The following is a 12,183-nucleotide window of genomic DNA, read 5'->3' on the forward strand; positions in this document are numbered from 1 at the left end:
AAAGCAAATTAGTGTTTTTGAGAAATTTGTGCCCTAGTGTTTCAATACCCACAGTGAACTTGAGACCCCTACTATTTAGAGAAGAGTGAATTGTTTAGCAGGAGACTATGAATGGGCAAAGGGAAGTTGTCTTTTGTTTGTTTGTTTGTTTTTTGTTTTTATGAGTCAGGGTTTCTCTGTATTGTTTTGGAGGCTGTCGGTCCAGCCCAGCCTCGAACTCACAGAGAACTTCCTGCCTCTGCCTTCTGAGTGCTGGGATTAAAGGCATGCGCCACCACCGCCCAGCTGGGAAGTTGTCTTATCAGATCTTAGTATGTGCTGTACCAAAATGTCCCATTATATTCAGGAACATTTTAATAAAAAAACTAGCAGTTTAAGACGTCACCTCATTCACTCTTGAAAGCAAATATTATACACAAATATTTGATATTTTTAACAACAGCATAACAACATCAAATGCCAACTATTCAACATGGCTGAAAGAAGAAGGCTCTAAACTAATAGGCTGAGATTTGTGTGGGTTTATAATATTAAATTCAGATAGGTCATTTTCTGGCAGTTTGAGAACTCCTAAACTGAGATTAAGTTTCTGTAGACCACTGCACCCAAATGCTATGATTTGGCTCTGTCAGAAAAGCAACCTTTCAGAGGTTTTCAGGTATGAAATAACCACTACACGAGCTTATATTTTTGCTCTTGGAAATTCATTTCTGTTTTCTCTGATTCTTTGAATGAAATTATAAAACAGTTTTGAGCTAAGGACGGCTTTCTGCATGCTCCATTGGAGTTAGCTGGGCCATCTCTTGAAGATGGCCCTCCAAGAACATTGAATCCCTCTGGACTTCTCACCTTTCTCTTAAGCCTCACCTTGGCAATGACTTCCAGCTGCTTTTCACTGGCTCTGAGGAGTTAGCAGGACCCAGATTCCAGCAAGCTGCCTTCCCTGAGTCTCACCTCCACTGTCATTCCTGCTCACCAGTTAGCTGCCAGCTGGTGAGAAGCAGCTGAGCAAAAGAGAACGGGCCAGTGGAGGTGAGGCACGTCCAGACAGCTCTGCTCTGTCACCTCCACAGTCTGTCCAAATTCTTCAGGGCAAACTGATGCTGGCATGTACTGCACTAGGCACCAGATGGCTGGAGTATTTTTAGTCCTGGGGGAGGGACTAAAGAAGCAAGGCCTGATGGCTCCGGCATGTCTCCAGCTTTCAAGTTATGTAAGGAATGTTTGCTCATGATGGAGCCACTAAATGGCAAGCTGAGTAAAGGTAGTTCATTAGTCCTTCCAACCTATACAGTGATTGTTACCATTGACAATTTCAGGATTCATGTCCGCGGTTGTTTTTCCCTTAAGCTACAAATCATCTATATAAAGACTATTAGTTGATGACCCCTATGTAAGCAAGGATATTGTTTCCTGCACCTTGCTTTTCCATTCTATGGCCACATAATCACAGAACTGTGTATGTCTATACATGTCTTTTTCAAGGAATAATAATGACATTTTTTTTCTGGTGGTCATTTATAATATCATCCAAGCAAAATGTGGAAATGTATATGAATTGTTATATAAACTTTGTATGGAGACCAGATATAAATATTTGCAACACTGTCAACAGAAAATATATTTTTCCATCTTAAAAAAATTAAACTATGAAATGGAAATAGCTGAAGATATAATGGGAACTTACATATGTAGATTTTATAACAACTACTTTATTTAAGCTAAAAGCAATGTTTTGACTGTCATTAGATTAATGGTTCATTCAGGCCAGTGATTCTCAACCTGTGGATTGAAATCCCCACAGGGTTTCACATATCAGATATTTACATTATGATTCATTGCAGTATCAAAATTACAGTTATGAAGTAGCAATGAAATGATTTTATAATTGGGGGTCATCACATCATGAGGAACTGTTGTAAAGGATCACAGCATTAGCAAGGTTGGGAACCACTGGTTTAGGCTCTTTTTAACACGGGTTATATACAGTATCTATTGAACGGATGACAAAAACTATAATATCATAAAATGTATTTCTCTTTTGCTACATGCTTATTTTGCTTTCATTTACCTCTTGAGTATTTATCAAGATAAAGAGGAAGCAATGCTATTGGCAATCTCAGTAACTCCATAGCACTTACATTGTTCAATAAACCTAATAATCTTCGTGGACTAATTCTGACTTATGGCTGTCCTGCTTCAGTAAATCAGGGTGATTTTCTCTAGTGAATAATAGAGAAGTGCAGTGTGCCAGTACCTTAATTAAAGAGCCACTCTCTTAGTCTTGATCTCATTTTAATTTACAGGGTAATACTACAATAATATCACTAATGGAAGGTACATTAAAGGGCATCAAGTAGCATTAACTGTATTAAATTATGGTACTTGTGTTAATTAACTGCTGAAGCAAGATGGTTCTAATGGCCAAAAGTTCGTCTAGTGCATAAATAAAATGTACCCAGATGAAAGGTGAGAGGAGAAATGAAGACTACATGTTTGTTCTGAACATTTTTTTTCATACAGACAGAGGGTTAAATTCAAAAGTCAATAAATATATAATGTCCAAAAGGTTTCTTAGTTACACAGTGGGAGGTTTGGATTTTTAAGTACAACATTTCCTTCCAAGCTTTCTTTCCACAAATAAGTTAATTAAAACCTGAATACTTGTCAGATGCATAGGTTTTATCAGAATATAAACTCAACACTCCTTTTTGTTTCTCTGAGGTAAGACTGAGGAAGTAGTGTGATTTATTATAATAGTTTTTTTAACTCTGAAAGATAAATGAGCATGTGGTAATAAGCCCATTTGTTTTTGAGATGTATTATCAGCAATGTATCAAAGTACTGGCTTTGGACATTGGATAATAGAATTTCTCCTCTAAAATGTAAACAGGAAGGTAGAATTGAAAGAAATGTTCAGATCTGATCAACATCTCAATTGCTTGTCTACTACAGTACATTCTTAAATGTAATTCATACCTTTTTCAATAATATTTATTCATTTCTTATCCCATGAATAGCCTACTCTACTTCCTTTACAGTAGGCTGTCAAAGTAACAAATAGTCTACAGTTTAGCTTATCCAGAGCTTAGCTTTCTGATGTTTTCATTGAGTCAAGTGCAAAAATGTTAGATAGAAAATTCCAGAAATAAGCAATTAATACGTTTAAGTGGATTTTGTTACAGAATATGGTTACAATCATATTTACTATGAATTACAATTGCTAGACACTCACTGTGACATATTTTTAACTTAAACTTTATAGGTATGTACACATAAGAGACAAATATAGTATGTATGGCACTCCATGCTCCCTTTCATTTTAGATGCTCCTTGGGTGTTTTGAAATAAAGCTATGCCCCAATTACAGAAATCAACTGAAATTTATTTATTGCTTATTTACTCATGCTCTATTACAACAAATTTGAAATTGGTTAATTTTTAAAGAAAACAGACCAGCTTATATTTCAGTTATGGGAGTTCAGGGATCTAAATAAGAAGACTTTCCAAGGCAGTCAAGGACATTATATGGCATGAAGTATGGGGAATGAATTTCTTCTGGTTTTGCAATTCTGAAAAGCCACCAGTATTCAGTTTAGGGCCTTATTTAATCCTAACCACTTCCAAAGCCTCATCTTTAAAAGCCATCATTAAGTTATTTTTATTCTCTTAATACTGCACAGAGGGTTAAAGTTCAGTACATGGTGTCCCAGGAGATACATTCAAACCATATCTAATCCATAGCACTGCATGCATTCTTATGAGATGAAAGAACTACTAATTTATTGAGAAAAGTCAAGTAAAAAGTTTGATAAGATCTGACATTTGTATGGTATCTTGAAATGTGGCGTGTAGTGTGCCAGGCAGTCAGAGTTAAACGAAATTCTGGGCAAACAAATCATGTACAAAACAGCACAGCTTGTTAAGGAATTCCCGATAAGAAATAAAGTGTAGAATCCTGAAAGTTTTCTTCCAATCTTCTCCCAATGGGCCGTCATCATCTTTAAGAAGTGCTAAAGGATTTTTGCCTCTTCCTTTTGCAGTTGCTCATGCATTAGTATATATAAATTTACAAATTTTCACATGTGAGTTGAATAAAGAGGACATTTTAAGATCATAGTAGAAAAAATATTCTATTGTGTGACTACTGAAAGCTATAACATTTCTTAACTTAGGAGCAATTATGACTCCCAGAGCTGGCACTTAAGTTGAGACTCAAGAAAACCTCTTCAAATCCTTGGAAGCCAGTGCAGGGTGATGGTTTGAGATTCTCTTGCAGAGGCAACTGGGCCTGAGGACCAATTACAATCTAAGCAAGGATGGTAGGAGAGACTGCTTAGTCAGTTGAAGGGATAAATGGCAGGGCTGGAGGATGTTGTCTTTAATATGAGGAATAAATACTGAATCAGGGTATTGGGCAATTAGTAGTTTATGTAGGTATTTGTGTTGTACCATTCCATGTGTGATAGCAAGAATCCAAGATGCGATTCCAGTTGAGACTCTTAAGAGGGCACTCTACTGTTTCAAAGGGGTTTGAGTATGGAGTGGGTAAATTTCGATCACACACACATACACACACACACACACACACACACACACACACATTTTAAAGAGGGTTATTAATAAATCATTCCTGAACCCATAGAATACTGATGTTTAAAAAGTGTTTTCCCTAGGAAACATATATAATTTGAGAAAATGAAGCTAGAGGCAATTGTGCTAGTCCTCATTAATATGTGAGTAACAACTTTAGCATTTGGGTAACCTTCAGCTTCTAAAACTCTGGGTGATTGTTTTACTTCCATTGATCCTCACAAGAGGCTTGCTAGAGGTGAATTTAAATGGTTTCACAGGTGAGAAAACCGAGGACCAGAGATGGTCCATGACTTCTTTTATCTGACATCACTCACATCAACAAGGGTCAAAGTCAACCGCCTGACTGCAGTGGTCTGTAGTCCAAGCTTTTGCAGCCACAGTAGGCTAAGTGGAGTTTGATATACACAGAAGACCCAAAAAATCCCTAAAAGGCTTCCCCATAGACAACAAAACAACCTCTCACATCTCTGCCATTCATGGTGTGCTCAGGAGTCATAGGCTCCAAGATTTTTTCTGCTTGTTCTTTCACACCAGCGTGTTCTCTGCTTATTTGCTCTCTAACTTAATTTTACTTTTATCAACTTTAAAGTTGTGATTGAGCTAAATTACTTACTATATTAGATACAGGGACTTTACTGCTAAAGCCAGATTATGGTGATACTGTGCTATTTTCCTGAGAGAAGAAATGAATTGAATTTTCCGAATATTTTCTCTGAAAATTTAAATACTTGCCCCTGCATTTCATTAAGGTAAAACAAACAAAAAAACAACAGGTAACAGATAATAATGGATAAACATGGAAATGAAATGATGAGTCATACTAGCCTTTTCAAACGAAGCCCATCCTTCAATTGAGGACCTCTGGTTTTCCTTGTGACATCATCTATCAGTACCCATTCTGTCTACTAGAAGATCACTGACCAAATGCGTTGCCTATTTTGTAAAATGCAATTTCATAAATTTATATTGAGCGATCCTATCACACAAGTCTTTTTTTCAAGCTAAATTGATTTTTAACCATTCTGTTATCAAAAATTTCATTTACTCTTGCTTTAAAAGGAGAATGACATCCCATAGCTAAGAATGTTCAAAGGAAAGATTTGATGACCAAAAATTAATAATTAAAAGCAGAGCTGAACCTGACTATTACTTAAGTAGTGGAAACACTGGGGATAAAAGTTGGTATGCACACTCATTTTGGGAAACCATATTTTTAAAATCTTTGAAATTTTTGAATCATAAAGAGGATCTATATCTCATTTTCCTTGGAGATTCTGCCATTAAAAGCAGAGGCTGCATCTAATAATGTCTTCATTTAAACTATAAATCTGGTTAGAATGCATGAGCACAACTACGTATAAGAAGGTGTCCCTTTACTCTTAATTTCTATGTGCTTTGATTTTCTATTTTGTTTGTTTTTTCTGTTAAAGCTAGTGGATCATTAAAGATAACTTTAAAAAAAAACAAAGATATTTGAAGAAAATATTACATAATGAAGAAAGTAAAAGAATTTCCCACTTCACTTAACTTAGCATTCGTATAGAAGATACGGCCACATGGTCAAGGCTAAACAACAGAACTGGGGATGGACTTAGAACTCCCATCTAATATGTGGAGCCCTGTTTTATATCCTAATTCCTAATTTAGTGGTTGTCATTTCTCACCAACAGTCTTGTGGAGAGAGAGAGAGAGAGAGAGAGAGAGAGAGAGAGAGAGAGTTTTGAAGCATTTCCAGATGTATTTCAGAAATGTTGATCATGATACAATATTTACTACATTGCCTCAATATACAATGCCTCAATAAAAAGACTTCCCATTAGCCCCCAAATACAAGAATACAAATTTATTGTTGCAATTTAATTCTGGGAGTTGATATGTTGATTCCACTGCAGCAGAGGTCTATATATGTCAACTTACCAAGTCATTCTCAAAACCAAGTATGTTAGCTTACTCAGTGCTTACAAACTAGTGGGTGTTGGTTTCTGCTTCTATTTTATAGATAGCGAAACTTCATCCAAAAGAAGTTAGCAGTAAGTGGCTAAGGGGGGATGAATTAGAAATTGTTTTTGTTGTCTTATGAATTTGCTTATCACTTGAAAAGTAGTTGTTATATAGAGAGATAGACTTAAAATATGTGGTATGACAACTTCAAAAAAATCATACTGATCCAGAGATCCTGAACCAAAGCATTAAAATTGAGATAGGTACTCTGATGGTCCTTTATCATGCTGTGATTGTATCTAGGATAATAGACATTGTGCTGGAAACACAGTGAGAGTAAATACTAGAAATTATTATGTTTTCAAAATAATTACTTATCTTAATGAGGCACTGGTTAGGAGTCAAGAGGAGTAGAAGTGGGTCCTATACTTATAACTCCTGGAGAACTTAGAGCCAGTCAAAAGAAACAGAAGCAATGTCTCCATTCTATAACATGAGTGTATTCTTTTATAGTACTCAGTATTAATCCACAAATACCCTAATTCTCAATATATTTGAAAAATCTTTATACTCATTTCCTGCAATGAAAATCACAATACTGAGTATATTAATCAACACAGTAAACATTACCGTTTTATTTAAACATAAACCTTCAAAATATAAGTAGCTGTTTTCTCTCTCTGTATCTCTCTCTCTGTCTCTCTGTCTCTGTGTGTGTGTGTGTGTGTGTGTGTGTGTGTTCACACATATGTGTGTACTGATACACTCAAAAAACTAGTATTCACAGAAATCATGTTTGGTAGTAAAGTTCCTTAAAAAACTATATCATTGAACTTTGAACTTCTATTGTGATAAAAGAAAATAAATGAAGACATCTATAGACTGTGTGTGCATGTATGTCATGTATGTATGCATATGTGTGTGCATGTGTGTATGCATGTATGCACAAGTGTGTGAATCTGTGTATGTATATGTGTGTATGCATGTGTATGTTCATGTTTGTGTATGCTTATGTATGTGGGCATGTGCACTTGCCTATGTATTGAAATAGGGCTAAGAACAGATTGACTTTTTTCGAGCAGATTAATTTTAGCTATCACCCTCTCTGCGTTGTTATTACATTAGGTGAAAGACTAGCTTTGATATGAACTTCCATCAATTTTTGCTGCATTTTATTTTTACCTTGCAAATACTAGATATCTTTTTTTAAGTTTTTTTTATTTTATTGTTTTAATTTTAAATAGCTTGCTTCACATGTTAATTCCGGTTCCCTCTCCCTCCCCTCCTCCTGCATCCCCCACTATCCCCCCAACCTCCCACCCTATTTCCACTTCCTTCCACATAGGGGATATCTAGAATCTGTCATTTCATTCAGGGAAGGGTCCAGGCACTACCGTAAGAGTCCAGGCTGAGAGAGCATCCCTCTTTGTGTTATGAACATACAAAGTCCGTTTGCATGCCAGGGATAAACACTGATCCACTGCCCAGGGCCCCATAGGTTGCCCAGGCCTCTTCACTGACTCTCACACTCAGGGCGTCTGGATCAGTCCCATGCTGGCCTCCCAACTGTCGGTCTGGGGTCTAAAAGCTCTCTCTTGTTCACATCAGCTGTCTCTGCTGGTTTTGCCAGCCCATTCTTTGCCAATTTGCTCATCGCTCCTCTCTCTGTGTCACTGGGCTCCATGGGTTACGTTCAGTGTTTAACTGTGGGTGTTTGCCTCTGCTTCCATAAGTCACTGGATGAAGGGTCTAGGATGGTTATAGACATCAAGTTCATTATCAGGAATGGGCACTTAATGTGGTCTCTCCACTATTGCTTAGCTTGCCAGTTGGTGTTGGTGTCATCCCTTTAGATCACTAGAGAGCTCACTGGTGCCAGATCTGTCTTCTAACCTATGATTCCCTCTTCCCCCTATTCTACCTCCCACTCAACCTTCCTGTTCCCCCATGACCTACTCTCTTCTTCCCAGCTCCCACTCCCCCCACCCCTAGCCGTGTTCCCAATCTGTTCAGAAGATCTTGCCTCATTCCTCTTCTCTGGGGTACCATGCATATCTCTCTTAGGTTCTTTCCTGTTTCCCCGACTCTCTGTCAGTGGAAGTGCAGACTGGCACTATCCTGATCCATGTCTAAAATCCATATATGAGTGAGTACATACCATGTTTGTCTTTTTGTGACTGGGTTACCTCACTTAGGCTAAAATGGCCAAGAGACACTTGAAAGTGCTCAACACCATAGCCATCAGGGAAATGCAAATCAAAACAACTTTGAGATACCATCTTACTCCTGTCAGAATGGCTAAAATCAAAAACACCGAAGACAATTTATGCTGGAAAAGATGTGGAGAAAGGGGAACACTTCACTGCTGGTGGGAATGCCAACTCCTACACCCACTTTGGAAATCAGTATGGAGATTCCTCAGGAAAATGGGAATCAATCTACCACAAGACCCAGCAATTTCACTCTTAGGCATATATCCATAAGATGTGAATTCATACAACAAGGACATCTGTTCCACTATGTTCATAGCAGCATTATTTGTAATAGCCAGAACCTGGAAGCAACCTAGATGCCCCTTAACTGAAGAGTGGATAGAGAAAATGTGGCACATTTACACAGTGGAGTATTACTAAGCAGAAAAAAAAACAATGGAATCTTGAAATTCGCAAGTAAATGGATGGCACTAGATATCTTCTAAAAATCATAAGAAATTAAGTACCAAATTGCAATATATAAGGATGGTTTTTGTTTTGTTTTATTTTTGCTCTTTTAGTTTAGGCTAGAGAAATTATGATAGGAGCTTCAGCATAGATTTAAAATATGAAGTACCAGTGGTGCAATCTGGTGCATTCTGAGATAAATAGAGATGCTAATGGCATTTGTCTCTCTGGGTGTGAGCCCCATCACACTCTATAGCAGTGTGTATGTAAAGGAAATTGAAATCAACTAGTAATTAATATATATTTCCATTTTCTTAGGGTGATATTCTTAAACTCACAAGCTTATTTTAGTTAAACCCACAAATTTGAGCTCAGGAAGGCAAAGCTAAGGGGTATCACCTTGTCTAGGAAACATGTTGCTGTCCTGTTTGCTTTTACTCATTTGAGGCTACAAGAATACTAGGGGTGCAACACTGTTATAACATATTGGTGCCATTCATGTATAATTATAGATCCTTCAGGGCTGCTGGGAACAGGGAACAGATGGGGGGAGGGTGGGCCAAGAAAGGACGGGAGGGGGTGTCTAAGAGGTCAGAGATTTGGCAGGTTATAGAGCGACAGCATGATGAACTCCTGTACTGGATTTATATAGGCAGTGTGTGTGCCAAATAGGGAGTCATAACATCCCCAAAACCATTTATTTTAGAACTGAAAAACATCACAGAAATAATTTCATCTAACTCCCTTTTCAGACTGAAGCAGAATATAGTTAACTGAATTGGCCTAGAATAATATTGTTGTGTAACTAGAATCTAGACCCAAAATGGTCTTGGGTTCTAATAGTTGATCTGTACCTAGAGCTATTAGATATGCACCCACACATTTTAGAACTTGCTGGATGAGTATTAGAGGCTTTAGTGAACTTTTATAACATTCTTCTGTATAACACATAAATAATCTTTTGGCATGTCTTTGGTCATCTTGTGGCCACTTTTCCATAGTGCACACATAAGACCAAGTGAATAGGAGAAAAACTTACTTTTGCAATGCTATTTCACCCAACTCCACCAGATGTACAAAGCTTCAGATTTGAATCAACTGCCCAAATTTAAGGAATATGATTTAATTATTTCAGGTATCAATGTAAATGTCAAAACCACCATAACACAACAAAACATCTTTCTTTCTAGTCCTTTCCAGACTATTCAGTGAGGATGGGACAGTCTTCAACAAATGGTGTTTGAAAAACAAGACATTAACGAATAAGAATATGAAGAAGAGAAGGAGGAAGGGAGAGGGAGAAGAGACGAGAAGGGAGAGGGAAGAGGGGAGAAAAAGAGGGAGAATGGTGTGGTACCTTAGCTTACAACACACACCAAAATTAACGTGGATCAAAGATTTATAAGTAAGCAAGAACTAAAACTATCAAGCAATTAGAGGAAAACACAAAGCAAATTTTATGACACTGAATTTGGAAAAATGTCTTGGATAGGAGACTAGACAGTCAACAAAAGAAAAAATCAGTTTGAATTTTGTGAAATAAAAAATCTATGTGAATTAAAGACATCACGAACAGAGTAGAAAATAAGCCCAGGGAATAAGTTTAAAAGTTGGAAGTCGCACCAATAGTATGACATGAAGAGTAGGACTTGGAGTAGAGAATATACTACAAAAAAGTTGGTGATGTTTTAATCTTCTGAAAAGGTGTTTTGGAATGAAGAAAAGAATAAGGGAGGTAAGCAAAGGGAAATGGAAGAGGGAGGGGTTGGGGAGATGTTTCCGTAGAAAATGATAAAGCTGCAGGAGGAATGCAAAACCATGTACTTCAGTCTTCAGAGGGGATGAGTTGGAAAGTCTTGCTGCAGAATGTGTCTCCAGCTCTGCCAGGGCTCCTCATCTACTCCCTGGTTGTCTGAGTTACTCCCATTTCTTCAGGTACTGGAGATTTGCAGGGTAATCAGGTCAAAGACTTTGAGATGGGGCTTTTCTGTGCCCCAGGAAGACTCACGGTCAAACCTGCTAAATTGTGTGTAGAGCTGGTATCAAAGAATAGGATGAGCAGATTCTTCACCTCATCACTAAAATGATGTAAAATATGTAAAATCTTGAAATGTGTAATAGAATCTCTCTCTGTCTCTCTCTCTCTTTGTCTCTCTCTCTCTCTCTGTCTCACACACACACACACACAAATAGGATGGGAAGTCTCAAATATCCTGTAATTATAAAAAGAATGGGGTCTATTTTGGATGTTGCAATAACCACTTGATTAAAGCTATTATAGACATACAAACATGTTTTTCTATCTTAATAACTTTTGGGGGGAGGGGAGAGATGACTCAGAGGGTAAAGCTCTTATACCACAACCTGGAAGTCTAGTGTGGATCCTCAGAACCTACACAACAGGCACATATGTGTGGTAGCCTGCCTGAAATCCAGTTTTCTAGTGGAGGAGAAAGCTAGTTCCAGCATCAACCTGGTTATGTAGAATAACCAAAGGTTCAGTGAGAGGTCTTCCGTCAGTGTATCATGTGGAGATGAAATGAAGAAAACACTTGAAGTCAACTTTGGGCCTTTCACATGCATATGCACCGACTCACATGAACTCATAAGCATTCAAACACACCTACATACATGTATGAACAATATATATATATATATATAAACATACAAAAGGGAATACCTTGGATTTGTATTAAGAAGTAAAAAAGCAATCCATTACATTTACTTGAAATATTATAAGTTATTTGTGAACACAACAATTGGTGGTTTACAAAGGAGTCAAGTGCCCTTTAGCTCAGACTCAGACAGACTCTGTGACATCTAATCCCAAAACTGTTATATGGAAAATAAAATCTTCCCTAAGTGCCTTTGATAAATTTTCTTTAAATGTAAATGTAAAAACAAAGAACCGAGATATATGCACTTGCATATTTTGTGCTTTCGAGTTTGCCATTCTCTACAAAGAAAGATGAATGACCACAATTCC

At 37.3% G+C, this 12,183-nt stretch overlaps 1 protein-coding gene across 8 annotated transcripts in view; it reads left to right on the forward strand.

The window, feature by feature from the left end:
* The window catches only part of Ntng1 (netrin G1), a 335,913-nt gene that overhangs the window by 191,058 nt on the left and 132,672 nt on the right, over positions 1–12,183 (forward strand). The window lies entirely within an intron of this gene.

Source organism: Mesocricetus auratus, unplaced genomic scaffold, assembly GCF_017639785.1.
Source record: "Mesocricetus auratus isolate SY011 unplaced genomic scaffold, BCM_Maur_2.0 Super-Scaffold_100009, whole genome shotgun sequence".
Classification (NCBI taxonomy): Eukaryota; Metazoa; Chordata; class Mammalia; order Rodentia; family Cricetidae; genus Mesocricetus; species Mesocricetus auratus.